Genomic DNA, 15,869 nt, shown 5'->3' on the forward strand with positions numbered 1-15,869 from the left:
GGACTGTTGACTATGGTCATACTGTACTTATGCAGGCATGTGGTGTTTGTCCAGTCTGATAGTCGTGTTCAACCACACTACCGTGGCACACATGACCTGTGGACATCTGCCTAAGGTGTGCAGCCCACATGTCCATCTTCACATGCTATGCTGCCTGTGCAGCACTGTCACATGTCTGTCTCCGGCAGGGCTGTCACAGGTAGGCACAGCATGCAGTGATGTGTGACAATGCTTAAACCTCCACTGTGCTGTACACAAGCACTGCACACACAGTACGGCGCGCATGTCATTAATCTGCAGTGCCTGGGACCTGCCTCCATGGCCTACACGGCACACCTGCCAGTCCAGATTGTACACAGATCATACCTCCCAGGCACATACCTGGACTGCATCACACATGGGTGGGTGGTTCCCACACAACACAGTGATTTACACACATACTGTATATTCCCGAGACACATTGCATCATGGGTAATCCATGTTCAGATACCCATGTTCGTGACCGCTACGCACATTGTGACACACGACGGTGAATACACTGTACACCACAGGTTACATGCTAGCCGTGTTGGCATACTGTACATTGCACCTAGGACAGTTGCTACTGCCATGTATTGACAGCATCACACACTTCCCTGGTATGGACTCCCATGTACCCACACATGCTTGGCCATGCAGTACACATAGCTGGGTGACACATTACACAACACATACCACACCTACACTACCCTCGCATGCACCAAACCTCCATGTGTCTGTGTGCTATGCCTACAGACATCCCCCCTCTGTTTGCTGAACATCCATGCTTCTCAGCCCTACTAGCCACACCCTAGACACACGACCATCGCAGCATGCATGGTACATACGCCTACAGCCGGTACTACCGACATCCACTGACAGAGGTAGTTGATGGCATGGCACCCGTACGATGGACAGTCTACGTGACCATGCCGACACATATCACAGTGCACTTCCGCTACATTTACGCAGTGGTAGGGACCATGCTATTCCACACAGGGACATGGTGGTACTGGCCTTTTCACAGACGCCACAGTGGTATGCCTGTTCCATGCACATGTGCTGTATGGGCACATGTGCAGGCTGTTGCATGGTACTTACTTTCACATGTGTGTGGTGTGTCACTTGACAGTCATGGTGTGTCGCCATGGTGAATCACATACTCCACAGATAGCTACCTACACATGACTGCCATAGATTGCAGTGTGGGCCCTCACGCAGTGTGGTGGTATGTCTCTGCTGTTTGGCTACATCCACATTCAATGCAGCATACAACACTCATGCAGGCATTGCCGACTCAGATGTTGCTGGCATCGTGCCTGCCAATGGGGTACCTACCAACAATACACAGTCTCACTCACTACAGGGTTCCAATCCATGGCTGGACATTGTGTTAGCCCTGTGGACACATACATAGTACTGCCATGCACACATTATGTCCTAGAACACGGTCCCAATGTCACCTCCAATCTCCGTAGTAGTTGTATCCCGCCAACCTGGCTGTTACATGTCTCTGCAGCAGCACACTGCATTGACTGCTAGCCCGCTCATGTACGCTGTGTACCCTGACCACCACATTACCACATCTATCACACTACACATGGGTGGTACTGCATTGCACGTATTGGGCTGCATTTGTACACCCATGACTGGGCCATTCAGTATGGCACTGGGCCACATCCTCACATACATGCTTCACACACTCATTGACGACCTCCATGCCTTTACTGGCACCCTTGTTGGGCTTCTGTGCGCCACAGCACACCACATCCACATGCTGGCCACCTGTCATACCATTGCATGGGTGGTTGGTGTGGTACAGATGGTATCAAATCAGGCATTATCCGCTCTTTGCCCTTCAGCGCCATTCCACTTTATGGTATTGCCAATGTACGCATCCAGCATCACATCGCACCCATGTCTCAGGATGTTACGCCATGTGCCTCCTGTACAGGTCACACAGTGGTGCAGGCATATCATGCTAACTACAACAAGTCAGGTACATGTGACATTGCACAGTCCTCAGTCATGTGGCCCCTCATGCTCACTATTTACTTACATACACTACATGCTGTCACAGAGTATTGTCCATGCCTACATATACCACATCTACATACCTGGCAGCATTCTAGCTCATCCTAGTCATATTGCTAACAACCATACAGGTGTCAGTGTGGCAGATATATCATGTGGATATCATTGCATCAGTTACATCACACATAGTGCATACACATCACCTTTGCATAGTGACAGTCATGCACTGTGTATCTCATGGATACTGTCCCTATACATGCATATCACATTGTACATGGTTGCTGTACACACACATGCCCCACATGGTGCTGTGGTTGCCATATTCCACTATGGCGTGGGTACACATGTGCAGGGCCACGTATCTCTGGACCGTATGTGTGGCTGATACATTGGTTGCCCTTGTACCTGTGCCATACACACATGTACACGCAGGCAGTGTTACAATACCACATATGTGGTGTACCTTACACAATGGATACACCTTTACATGTCTCAGTATAGTCATGCCGTGATGTCTGCCCGGCTCAGACTGTTTACACATGCAAATGACAGTCGTGAAACACATCTGTGCTCACCTGCATACCACTAACACAGTGGTGTCCTCTACTCTGCCATGGGCCATGTTCTCCACATTACCGATGCATGTAGTACTCCTACATGGCGGATGCAGTGGGCAGTGTGGGAGGGCCACTCCTGCATGTGTGCACACATGCCACATTGCTCAGCCTGGGCGTCTGTGTGACCTCCACAGACTGGACACACACCGTGCTGTGGGACATAGGTCCTGTGCACATCCTACAGGGACACACTGTGTCACTACTCATGTGATAGCTCCCTTACTGGTAGGGTGACACAGACCCATGCTACCACCACAGCAGAAGTACTGTATAAACATACAGTTGACATCCACCTCTGCCGTTCAGTGGACACTACCATGGGGGTTGACACTACTGTGTACATTGCACATATGTTTACACACGGCCCTACTCGACATCATTGTTGCACACATTGCACCTGCTACGGAACGTTTGCACATGGTTACTTGCTGTTCACTCCATCTCGGGTACCTATTCTGCTACTACTCTGTCCCACATGTGCAGGCCATACATATCCTGTTTATGTACATAACATTAGTCCATCCCTCCATCATGCATGCTATGCCTGTGATACTGTCTATGATTTCTGAACATATCCATCATGACAGCTTTGCATTACACATAATTGACATCGCCACCCCTACTGCGAGGGATACGTGCACGTCGTGCGCACATTCCGTATGGCATCGACGGTATATGCCCATGCACATGTGTGCTGTGACACTATACATACATGTCCTATCCCCTGCTGTGGCACTTCATTGTTCGATATCCACTGACAGCATCAGCATGGTGGTGTCATTGTTCTGTGTTTGAGATCCCTATTGGGGACCTTGGGTTATCCCGGCTGTGTACATGTTGTCCCACTGCTGTGCACACATTGTCCACAGACGCTGGTATGCTCCGCGGCTTAGCATTACATAACCACCTTTCACCACTGTCTGCCTGATGGACAGATATCTTTACTTACACACATCGTTCACATACAGTGCAGATTCGTCATACGTATCATGCGTTACACAACAGTACATATCGTGGGTTCAACATACCTTTCCGCCTTTGCTTCTGTATGCGTAAATATCTTCTGCTTGCTTGCTTGCTTGCCTGCTTTGGATTCAGTATGTGTTCGGTATGAACATACGGTTTGAATATCCAGGGAGTCCTCCTTTATTCGCCGTCACCTGAGGCATGTGGGTTCATCACGCCAATAGCTGTTCCTCGGTGTGTACTTATGCGCATATCACCGTGATCCTCCTCCATTCGTGACGCTACGCCAAACTAGGCCATGGTTCATTCCTCGTGTGGCCGTTGGTTATTTGCACTACCTTCGTGGGGATGGTATGTATTGTATCATGTTTGTGTGACTACATCCGCTATGTGTGGTGTCAGGTACATATCGCTGTGTTGTTAGCCGTAGATTGTGTGTGTTGGGTATGATATTTTGTTCGACATGTGGGTGTCCGTCTGTCGATGGCGTTGTGCATTTAGATGTGTAACATAGCTGTTATATCCCTGTACACAACGGATGCAGGGAAGCATCGGCTGCTGCTAGTGTTTCCCACGCAGCTTGTTGCGGGTATGCCGCTGTCATTGACTGCCTGTATGTGTTTGCTACGGTTTCGGCTGGTATCCCTTTGATATGTGCGATGGGGTATATCTGCGGATGTGGGTGACGGGTACAGGGTGTGGGTCTTGCATTTATACATACACGATATGCTTGTGTGTGTGCTCCATCCCTGCTTGGGGAGCTGCAGGTTACCTGTCTGTTGTTCTGGGAGTGTTTGTTTTGTTGATGTCGTGTGGTGTCCGTATCGCCTGCATGTGTGCTTCCTGCACGTATTCCTCCTTCACATCGGCTATATATCGGCGGATGTTCGTACGTGCCTACTATCCATTGGCATTTTATCACTGATAGTTACGGTGATTGTGGTCCTGTACTTGGAACGGCCTGTATGCTACCAGTTGCCTCCTATTCGTGTGGCGCTTGCTTACTTAACAGTCGTGGAACACACTGCGGTATTTACGTGTCGGTACGTGGCCACGATCGGTGCCGGGATGACACAAGCGTATCTTCGCCATACATGCCTGATGCTGTGTAACGTTGTCGACATGTCTTGTTAAGTCTACCATATGGCCGCCATACATGCGGTCATAGTTTGTACATGCGTCCTTTGCGTCTCCTGTTGGCTATGGTCCTGTGGTACATTCTGGGACATTTCCGCTTAGCATTGCTTTTACGCCGCCACGCCTAGCCACTGAGGGGCTGTCAATACTACTTTGTGGGCACTGCTATACATACGCCTATGGTTCCTGTACTGTATGCCTACGCATGCTATTCCACTCCACCTGTGACATGTCACCTACATACACAATTTACAGTGGCACACACATTACACACACGAGCGGAAGACACGACAAACTCACCTCACACATACACATATTCCGCCGTAGCTCTCAACCTTCCATTTCCAAGATGAGGAACACACACCTTCATAATGTGTAACAAATGGGCAAAATGTGGAACACATACTAATGGCTTACTAACAACTTCAGCTAAGAGGGTCATAGGATGGTTGAAATATGCTGATTTACTTACAAGGAAGAACCTTTGATGAATTCATATGATTACTTTCTATTTACCAGGTTTCATTTATATATATTCCTAACAATGAGTGTGTGACAGACTATTTCAATGTTGAACTTTGAGGAACTTCATGAACATGAACTATTTTTGACCCCAGATGAGGTAATGCCTCATAATGACGCATACACTTGACAGGTATGATTGCCGCCGCACCGATGGTTGAACACAATACGTACGGTGGCCGCATCGCCGGCGGGCGTGGGTACCTCCGCAGTCATATCCTATGGATATGACACGCACATATCCCGTTACTGTACCGTGGCCTGGCGATCATCCCGACCCGCGGATATACATTGATGCAGGTTGACATTTCCATGGCTGGCGTTCCCTGCTATGGCCACCCTCCCGGATGATCGGGTTGTCGCTCACTCTGTTTACTATGTGGAGATATCACGTCTTACTTATCTGTCGACTTGCATCCCTGGGTTCCATATTAACCTGTTGTACTTTATATCTGTGTATGTGTACATATGTTTGTACGTGTGTACTGATATCTATTTCCATATCTGTGTATGCACATAAGTACATATGTAGTCGACTTGCGGCGAAAGTGGCAGCATACCGCTACGCCGTCTGCTGTGGAGCCGGCGTCGGTCGAGGTGTTGGCGTTCCATGCTCTGCTGGCTATTGGGTGCGCAGTGTTTGGGTGGTGCCTTTGTTGGACTCACACATAGGTCCGCACATACGGTACACATTACGGGCGGACATGTTTGTGTGGCGCCCATTTTACTGTGTGTGCAGGTAAGGAGGTGTCAGTCCATGGGGCCTACACTGTCAAAGTATGTGCTATGCGTTCCCTCTTTGCCAGGGCGTAGGCATATTGGGTACGCCTCCGCCTACCTACTGGGGCTGGCACAGTGTGTTCATGGCGCTGAACGCCCTGTGCCTGTGCTTGCCTTGGCAGTTGTGGCGGGCTTGGTGGCCCTCCAGCATTATGTCCCTGCAGCAGCTGTTTCCGCAGAATCATATTGTGTAGCATACAACATACTATGAATATGTGGGCACATGTGCCTGGAGAGTACTGCAAGGCTCCACCGGATGTATCCAAGCACCGAACCGTGATTTCAACATCCCAAACACACGCCTATGATTATTCTAGTTTGTGCGTGTGCCTCATTATGGCGTTCTTGCATGTGTGTGTGTGCATTTCTGATGGGTGTCATCAACCACGGCTCCAGTGCGTAGCCAGCATCACCCACAAGGTGACCTTGTGTGACGTCCCCTGGCTAATACCTGATACAGCTGTGAGGCATGCCAGATATGGGGGGCGTGGTTGCCTCCAGGGCCGGCAGCACACCCATCCATGATAATGCCCCGCGCCTTGCACCCCACCTGGCAATTGATGGGGGGGTATCCCCTGCGGTTTATGTAGCGCCTACCCTGCTCCCCGGTGGTGACTTGATTTCTATGTGCGCACAGTCTATCGCACCCAGTACCTCCGGTATTGTGCCACACGGTGGAAGCGGCGATATTGCTAGCCAACTCCTCCTGAGATCTGGGGAAGTTTATGTACTCATGGGCATGTCAGAACATGGCATCCAGCAACTGGTGTAGTACCCTGGATGCTGATGCCTGTGAGATGCCCATTATATCCCCGGTTGGCCTTTGAAAGGTACCTGTAGCCAGTATTCGCAAGCTCACACATACCTTTGTGCCCACTGGGATGGGCTCCTCTGTTGTCTCTTGTTCTCAGGCGTGGCCGCACAGCTCCACTATTTGCTGTAACGTGTCCCTGTCCACCCTGTAGCGCGCTACTATCTCCAGGTCTTGCAGCCCCTGGTAGGTCACCCTTGGTCTGAACACTGTCCTTCTGCTGTGAGGCCTACGGTAGTTGTCGGCACCGCCCTCCGCAACTCCGCCTGTCTCTGACACATACCGATGCATCACGCCACGGCGGCACCCAACATATACATATTAAAAGTTCCCCGCCTGTTTACACCCTACGGTGCGGCGCTTGGGAAATCGCGCTGTGTGTTATGTGCATTCACACTTTATACTGTTGTGCTGTACACCCGGTGATGTCATTGGGTGTGTCTGTGCAACGATCTGTGGATTATCTTCCGTGGTTTTACGCTGCAACTGCAACGCTGTTGCCTTTGCTGTTACATTGCCCTTGCCTGCATTGGCTTGGCTTTGCATCTTACCTTACTGTTTCTGCACGCTGCACCTACTATTGCCTGCAGTGCATCCTGCAGGCACATGGCATCTGTTGCACTTTGTCTGCCGCCGCTATCCTACCTCTGTACTTGCCTGTGCTATTTCGGTTCTTTGCTCTTTGCATTTCAACTACATCCCCTACTATCTTTGCATTCCTATGCCTCCCTTTCCCGCTTTGCAGGGGTCTGCATGCAGAGTTATCAGCTGCCGCCGCTTGCCCTTCCTGCATTCATTGGTGTTGATTGCTCATTGCGGCTCCAATTACACTGCTTCCGCATTTCCTCATATTCTCCGCATTACCTTCCTATATCCGTGTTTGTTGACGGGAGGCCGCCACATGACTGGCTTGGGGTTCGTAGTCATCCTCGCGGCACATGCATCTGTGCGCGCATTATGTACTCTCAGCGCATCTATTTCCTCACACGCCGTCCTGCTGCTGTGATGTGCATTGTACAGCCCATGTTTGCTGGCCTCCAATGTGCTTCCTCCTACAGTGGCACACCCTCTGAGATTGACATGTATCCCGTGTGCCCACTCCTCGGCGTACTACCGCTACGCCGTTTGCTCCATCCTTACACCGCCCCCGCTTTTGCGATTCACTATTATCTGCCTCATTTGCATGGCATTGACTGTTAATACATGGTTACGGCGCCAACACTGCCGCCACTCCTTGACAACCATTGCGCTGGGGTTGAAGCTTTACATACATACTATGGTGTGTGGTGGCTGTGCAGCTGATGTGTGTTATACTGCTCTTTTAGGACATTGTCATATTATTTCATTGCTTTGCAACTTCTGTGCACATATCCGGGGTTCTGCTGTGCTTTCTACGCATATGCCATTTATGGCATTTTTACATTTTCTGCATATTTTCTTTGGACATTCTCGGTGCCGTTCCCCATTGGCATAGTGCACCTCTATGATACCTGACTTTGACAGCCTTCCGCTACTCCTCGGTCATGTTTGGGTAAATGTAAACCGTTTTTTTGGTTTACATTGCCGTGCCCTTACGCTACGCCTGCGCCACTTCGTGGATCGCTATTTCCCTTCATTTGCATGGTGCAATACCGCACACAGTGTGTTTTGCATACCTACGCCGGGGGCGGAGCAGGTCCGGCGCATGCCGGTAGTGCACGTGGAATTGATTCATACCTGAATCGCTCAGCAGCCATATTTGGCGTTATAACGCCGACGCTATGCTGGCGCCTGGCGCAAGGTTCATGAATCCCAGGGAGAGTCTTCTGAATTTATATGAGATAGGGCAAAGCCAACAAAAATAAAATGGGAAAATATACTGCTACAAAAGATAAAGGTGGATTAGGAGCCCCAGATAATTATAATTGTAAAAAAGCTATTGCTTTAAGTTATTTGTTGCATTTTCCTCATAATATGGCAAGATAGAAAGCCTTAACAATGGAAAAGATCAGTGGTCAGCTTAGTTTAAATATTTCTAGGTGTTGGCTTGAGTGGAAAGCTGGGTAAAAGGCAGTCTTTATTAACAAAAATAAAAAAAATACATACATTATTGAATTTGATGGGGATATTTAGAGAAGCAATTTATTAACAAGTTATTGGAATAATGTAGCACATAAATTAAAACAGGTCTATTAACAGCTAATACACTGAAAATCAGTGATGCACACTGTGCATTTGATCTAGATATGCTCTAGTATCCAGACGAGATTGCATGTTTACATGAACGTGTCATCACTGTTTTATACTCTCATGAAACTAAAACCAGTGCTTTCCAATGTGATTGTACATGCAGGCAATGTAATAAACATACTGGCCGCATATTTTCTGGTCCAATGTGAAACTCAAAAGGTTAATGCAAGACTCAGGAGTATTTATACAAGATTTGTTACACTCTTTACATATTTCTAACACCATGTGATTAATACAACAGTCTCAACTGTCATCAGATGAACTTAGCGTATGGTGCTAGTAGTAGCAGCACACCAGTGTCTGAACATTAGAATATAGTGATGTATCCAAGTTTGGAGGATATACTTAGCATCTATAAAGAGTTAGTAAGTAATAAAAAGTAATAGTAGGTTCATCTATATGTAGATTTAGATTTTGGGATCAGAAGCTACCATGGTATTTAAATGGGCATATATAAGGTGAAGGAAAAGATAATGTGGATAAAGACAGGCCATGGCGAAGAGAGAAGAAAGGAGGTGAAACATGAGAATATAAATGAATAACTGACTGTTGTTCTTTCTGTTTCCTAGTGTATTGTTAGATGTGCTAAAGAATATGAGAATATAACCTGTATAAATAATCAAAAGTTAGATGTATCCTGTATGACACTTACAGTGATAAAAATTGTCAGTGAAAACAACTGAAGAAAACAAAACAGATGTAGCCTGCTACCCCCGGGTAATCTGAAAGAAGAATGGGTGCTATGCTCTGTTATAGAAGGTGTATTATCAGAACATTGGAACCAAGATTCTGTAATTACCAACATATATGAAGTAACTTGAGTATCAGAAAGATTTCTGAGTGAAGTGATTTATTGTTAAGACTCCTAGCATTGAGCAAAGTAACCTTATAGTAGGCTGGATTAGAATATGGTAGCATATAATTGCTAACAAATTAACTTTTCCTAAACAAAACAAGGCACAATGGGGCAGAAAATGTCTTGATTAATATGCATAACTCTTAAGCAAAGATGTCAAGAGCATCCCTAGCAAATCAGGCTGGTCTGTCAATCACATCATGGGAAAATTAATATGTAAAAGAGTTATAGTGAGCTGATGGTCAGCAGGCAGCAGGATGCCAAAAAAAAAAAAAAAAAAAACATCAGCAGTCAACCACAGCTCTCTCACTTGCTTTCTGGTCCAAATCCAGCTGAAAAAAAAAAAAAACAGATCACAGCAGGTACAAACCCAGGTAAAACAAAGGCAGATTACAGCAGGTACAATCCCAGGAGAAAAAAGGGCAATATGCAAACAAAGTACAGTTAGTACAACATGAATCTAAAAAGCTCTTTAAACCATAGGTCAAGCAAAGCCAGAAAATATCCATGCTGCCATGTGGTGAGATAAATCTGCTGTTGTGCAGCTATCATAGGTTCATAGGTGTGTACTAAGCTAATGGCCCTGGAGCCTTTACAAGCCTTTATCCTGGCATCGTGCCACCCGACCTTAGTTCCTAGTGCCTCTGTTGAGTAGAGAATTGGAATGATCTCCGGGGTGAATTTTCTATTTCCCATCCACTCATCAAGATTTCTCTTGAAGAGGGCCAGTGAGGTACTCTGCTTGACATGTATGGGAAGTCTATTCCATAGCATGGGCAGTCTCTGGATTATGAACCTGTCCCTCCAGCATGTTCTATTGATTGTGGTAATGAGGTTGAGGTCTCTGAAGCATGTGGTGTGGAGAGATTGGGATTTCTTTAGATGTAGCATTTCTAACAGAGCTGGGTCAGACATGGCTTTATAAGTCAAGCAGAGATCGCCTCTAAGTAGGTGATACGAGAAAGAGAATAGTTGGAGTTTTTTGAGTCTGTCCATACAGGACAAGTGTTTAAGGCCTAGGATCCTATTTGTGAGGTACTTTTGCAGCCTCTCCAGTTGTTGCAGCTATCTAGTGAGGTACATGCCAAATGGGGCATTGTACTCGATGACTGGCCTAATGAGCAAAGAGTAGAGGGAGACAATGATCGCTTTCTTCCTGGATGCAAAAGCCTTAGTAATGAGATGTGCCACATAGAAGGACTTTCTAACCACAGTGGCAACATGGTGGTCAAAAGAGAGGTTGCTGTCAACCTGTGTTTGCAGATCTCTTATAACGCCTTTTGTGTTCAGTGGACTACCATCAATGTGGTAATTCAAGGGAACCGGGTTTTTCCCAAGGGGGGATGATGACACATTTTTTGGCATTGAGCTTAAGGCCAGGACTTTCTGACCACAGTGGCAACATGGTGGTCAAAAGAGAGGTTGCTGTCAACCTGTGTTTGCACATCTCTTATAACGCCTTCTGTGTTCAGTGGACTACCATCAATGTGGTAATTCAAGGGAACCGGGTTTTTCCCAAGGGGGGATGATGACACATTTTTTAGCATTGAGCTTAAGGCCATGGTTCTGACACTAGTAAGTGGTCTCATTGAGGCCTTTCTGTAGGCTGTCAACATCACTTGGGAGAGTTAATAATAGCTCCCAACTTGCAATCATCTGTGAAATTTGTCAGCCAGAGTCTCTTTGTGTTGGCCTGAACTTCAGAGAAGTAGATTCCAAACAGGAGAGGACCCAGGACTGAACCCTGTGGGACTCCACTCATGACTGGTCTACAGTCTGACTTGGAGTCAGCTACTTTCACACTGTGAGCCACTTTGCAACCCACCTAGTGATATAGGGGTTGATGCCTAGCTTAGTGAGTTTTTCTATGACTCCTCAGTGGGGAATGGTATCAAAGGCCTTGGACAGATCAATGTAGGCTGTATGAACCACCTTGCCTTCATCCACAGCTCTGGTGACTGACTCAAAGAAGTTGACCAAGTTGAGCCGGCATGATCTACCCTTCACAAAACCAAATTGTCCAGAGTTTGGAGATTCCCTATATCCTTGTTTATTAGGTCCATGATGATGCATTTCATAGCTTTGCATATCAGACTCATCAGGCTAATGTTACGATAATTCCCGGGATCTGTAGTCACTCCTCCTTTCTAGAGAGGGATGACTCTAGCAGTGTGCACCATTTGGTAGGGACAAAGCCTGAGGTGAAGCTGTGATTGAACAGGGCACACAGGTGAGGTGCCAGTTCGCTCTGTAGTTCATGCAGAACACAGCCAAGGATATTGTCAGGTCCCATAGAAGCTGTATTCTTGGCCTTGGACAGTGGTGTTTTAAACTGTGCAGCAGTAATACTGGGTGCCTGGCAATCTACTGTTATAGTGATTGGTCCTTTGGGGGGGGGGTGTAAAGTTAGCACTGAATCTGTCGGCCAGTATATTGGCAATATCTGTTGGCTCGGTAAAGGAGGTACCATTGTGCAGTAGCACAGAGCAAATCTGGGTATTGCCGTGGAGATTCTTTACATAACTATAGAAGGCCTTGTGCTTGTCTTTACTATCTGCTGCAATTCTGTTTTCATAGCTAGCTTTAGAGGATTTGATGAGGGATCTCAGCCTTTTGTTGAGGCTGATAAGGGAGTTTTTCCAGTCTTGGGACTTCACCTTATTCCCCATCTTTGGTCTGAGGAAGCAACCAGGGCTGGTTGTGAAAGTGCTTACCTACAATAAAGAGCATTGGATTTATACTGGATTTTACAGTGATTTTTTTTGCTCCTTCAGTGTAGTTTTAGCAGTATTAGGAGTTTATGTTTTTTCTGGACATTTGCCTTGATGTGTTTACTCCTATACTTCATAACTGGACTTCTCCTTCTTTTTATTCCCCATCAGTTTCCTCCTTCTGTTGTAGAGATTGTTTATGGTAGGGGACCACCAGATTGGCTTCCTTTTTTTTGAGGAGAGCCACTTGGTTCTATGAGTATGATGAAATCCATGCATTTGTGTATGTGTTTGTATGGTGCATTTGTGCATGATTCGGCAGTCATGCAACTACTCTCCATTTGCATGGGTGCCGTGAAGTTAGCCACCTCTGTTTTTAGGAGCACAAAGTTAGCTTTGGAGAAGTTTTTCATGGTGGTTACCTTTGTGGGGAGGGGTGGGAGGGATGTAGATTTCCAAGGTGATTAGCTTGTGGTCGGAACTAACCAGGAAGGAGTTGACTATTGATGTAGAGCAACAATTGCCCATGTTAGTAATGACCAGGTCAAGGATATTGCTACCTCTAGTGGGGGTAAGAACGAGCTGGTCCAGAGCATTGGAATTAATGAATTCCAGAAAACATTGGGCAAGTGTATTGGTACATGAGTAGTATTCCCAGTTAATGGAGGGGTAGTTGAAGTCACCCAGTATGAGAGTGTTAGGTTGGACCCTAATATTCTCCAGGGTGCTTAGGAACGTGGAGTGTGAATCTTGGGACATGGCTGGGGACCTATAGCAGGCTACGACCTGAATCACTGTCTTACTCAGTGTTAGCTGCACCTAAAGTATCTCAAATACATTATGTTGGGCTTTCAGTCTGGAGGTGTGCGCATTCTTTATGAATATGGAAACACCACTGCCTTTGGAGCTTCAGTCCAAGTTCTGGGGCCAAAAAGTGTAGAATGAGTTGAGTTATAGCCTGGTAATGCGGGGGTGCTTTCTGCTGCCATGAACCAGGTCTCTGTTACAGCACAAATGTCGATGTTCTCCATTTTAAGGAGTGCTTAGAGCGAGTGCATTTTGAGATTTAAACTTCTAGCATTGAGCAGCATGACCCTCAGATTGCATTTGTTTGTAGCTGTTATGTTGGTAATTTGGTCTTTGGAACACTGCCTAAAAAAGGCAGTATGGGGTGGCAAGATCCTTTGCCAGTATCTGAAAGTCCAGGGGTGACAGATGCAGGCCATCTCTGGCAAAGCATCGTGGTCTGTCAGTCATGCCATCCCAGGCAGACAGATACTAGATCCTCTTAGAATGACACCAGAAACTTAGCCAATTGTTGAAATCAATCATTTTCTGCTTGTGCTGTGGTATCATTCTGGGTGATGGTATGATGCTGCTCAGGGCTAGGGTCATACCTGCCTGGAATACATAATCCAAGAGCTCCTCCATGTCTCTTTTCATGTAGTCCAGAGAGGTACATCTCAGGTCATTCACACCCACATGTACAATGACAGAGTCATATTTGTACTTGTTGTTGAGGGACCTGAGTGCGTGCGTTATCTGATGGATCCTGGCACCTGATAGGCAGCTGATTGTTATTTTCTCCTTATTTAACCTAGTGAGTGGGACATTAGTGTGCCTCACTATTGAGTCACCTATGACTAGTGTGTTGGCCATGCTGTTTTGCCTTAGGGGCATTGCTTGAGTGGCACACTGTTTAGGAGAGTTATGTGTCTCATGATTAGTGTTGTCTTGTGGTGGTCAAGTGCATTTCTGCCTTGGAGGTCTCTGCTGTTTGGGTAGATTTTTGTTGACAGCCTCTGCAAAGGAGGGTGTGTAGTTTCTGTTTTTATGTGAAGGCAGTGCTAGTGTGGGTTCTGGAGGGCTATGTGTTCCATGTGGTGTGGTGCAAGTGTTGACCTTCTCCTCTTGACCAGCTATTCTGGTCTTGGCTGGAGAGTGCGTGGCTTCCAATTTGGATATATAAGTGCATCTCTCACAAGTCTGAGTGTTGGGAGGTAAGAGGAGAGGGTTGTTAGTGTACATGAGGCAGTTGCTACATTGCCTCAGGATGCCCAAGTTTACCAGGTTAATAGAGAAAGCACAGGGAACTGACTTTTAGACATGCCTGGAGGGGTAGGCATTAATAAATACTAGAGCTGTTTCCTTGCAGAACGTTTAGTGTTGGTAGCACTTTTGTGTGCTACAATAATTGCTACAAGAAGTCTGATAAAGTGCTAAACCAATAAGCTAGTAAAAGTACAGGAGAGGAGAGAAGTAGCAGATCTAAGGGAAAATTGAAGAGCAGACTTTGGCACCACTCAGAAGCTTACAAACAGTCCTGGATACAGCAAATCTGTATCTGGACTAGATTAGTTACAGGAAAGGTGAGAAACAAGCGCAGATGTGGGTTTTAAAACCAGAAAGTTGAAAGAGATGGAAAAACTGCCCAAATGGCCAATAAACTACAATTTCTGGGCCAGAAACCACTCCTCTTGTGGTAGATAGGCTTCCTAGTTCTTCCCACTCCCACTGATAAGCTAGAAGGCTTCCTTCCAGCACAGAAAGGCTTGGGGGGCACAGAAGCTTACCAATTGTCCTGGATACAGCAAATCTGTATCTGGACTAGACTAGTTACAGGAAAGGCGTGAAACAAGTGCAAAAGTGAGCTTTTAAACCAGAGAGTTGAAAGAGATGAAAAAACTTCCCAAATGATCAATAAAATACAATTTCTGGGTCAAAAACCACTCCTCTTGTGGTAGATAGGCTACCTAGTGCTTACCACTCTCAATGATAAGCTAGAAGGCTTCCCTCCAACACAGAAAGACTTTGGGGGCTCAGAAGCTTACATCCAGTCCTGGATACAGCAAATCTGCACCTGGACTAGACTAGTTACAGGAAAGGCAGGGAACAAGCGCAAACGCAGACTTTCCTCATAGTCCCTGTCTTTTCCGGGCTCCATATTCTCCTAGCTGAAATCTAGTCAGGACCCAAGTATTTAAAAGATTAACAGAGGTTAGCCCTATGTATCAACCTTCCCATGCCTTGACCTTACTGTATAGTCTAAGGGTAGGTATGGGAAGGTTGTTATGGGCAGGTATGTTTTATACTAGCAAAGAGTGCAACCATAGCATTTAAGCAGCTAGTCCTGTGTGTGTGTGTGTGTGTGTGTGTGTGTGTGTGTGTGTGTGTGTGTGTGTGTGTGT

Source organism: Protopterus annectens, chromosome 8.part0 (genome assembly GCF_019279795.1).
Source record: "Protopterus annectens isolate FY-2018-M chromosome 8.part0, PAN1.0, whole genome shotgun sequence".
NCBI classification, from domain to species: Eukaryota; Metazoa; Chordata; order Ceratodontiformes; family Protopteridae; genus Protopterus; species Protopterus annectens.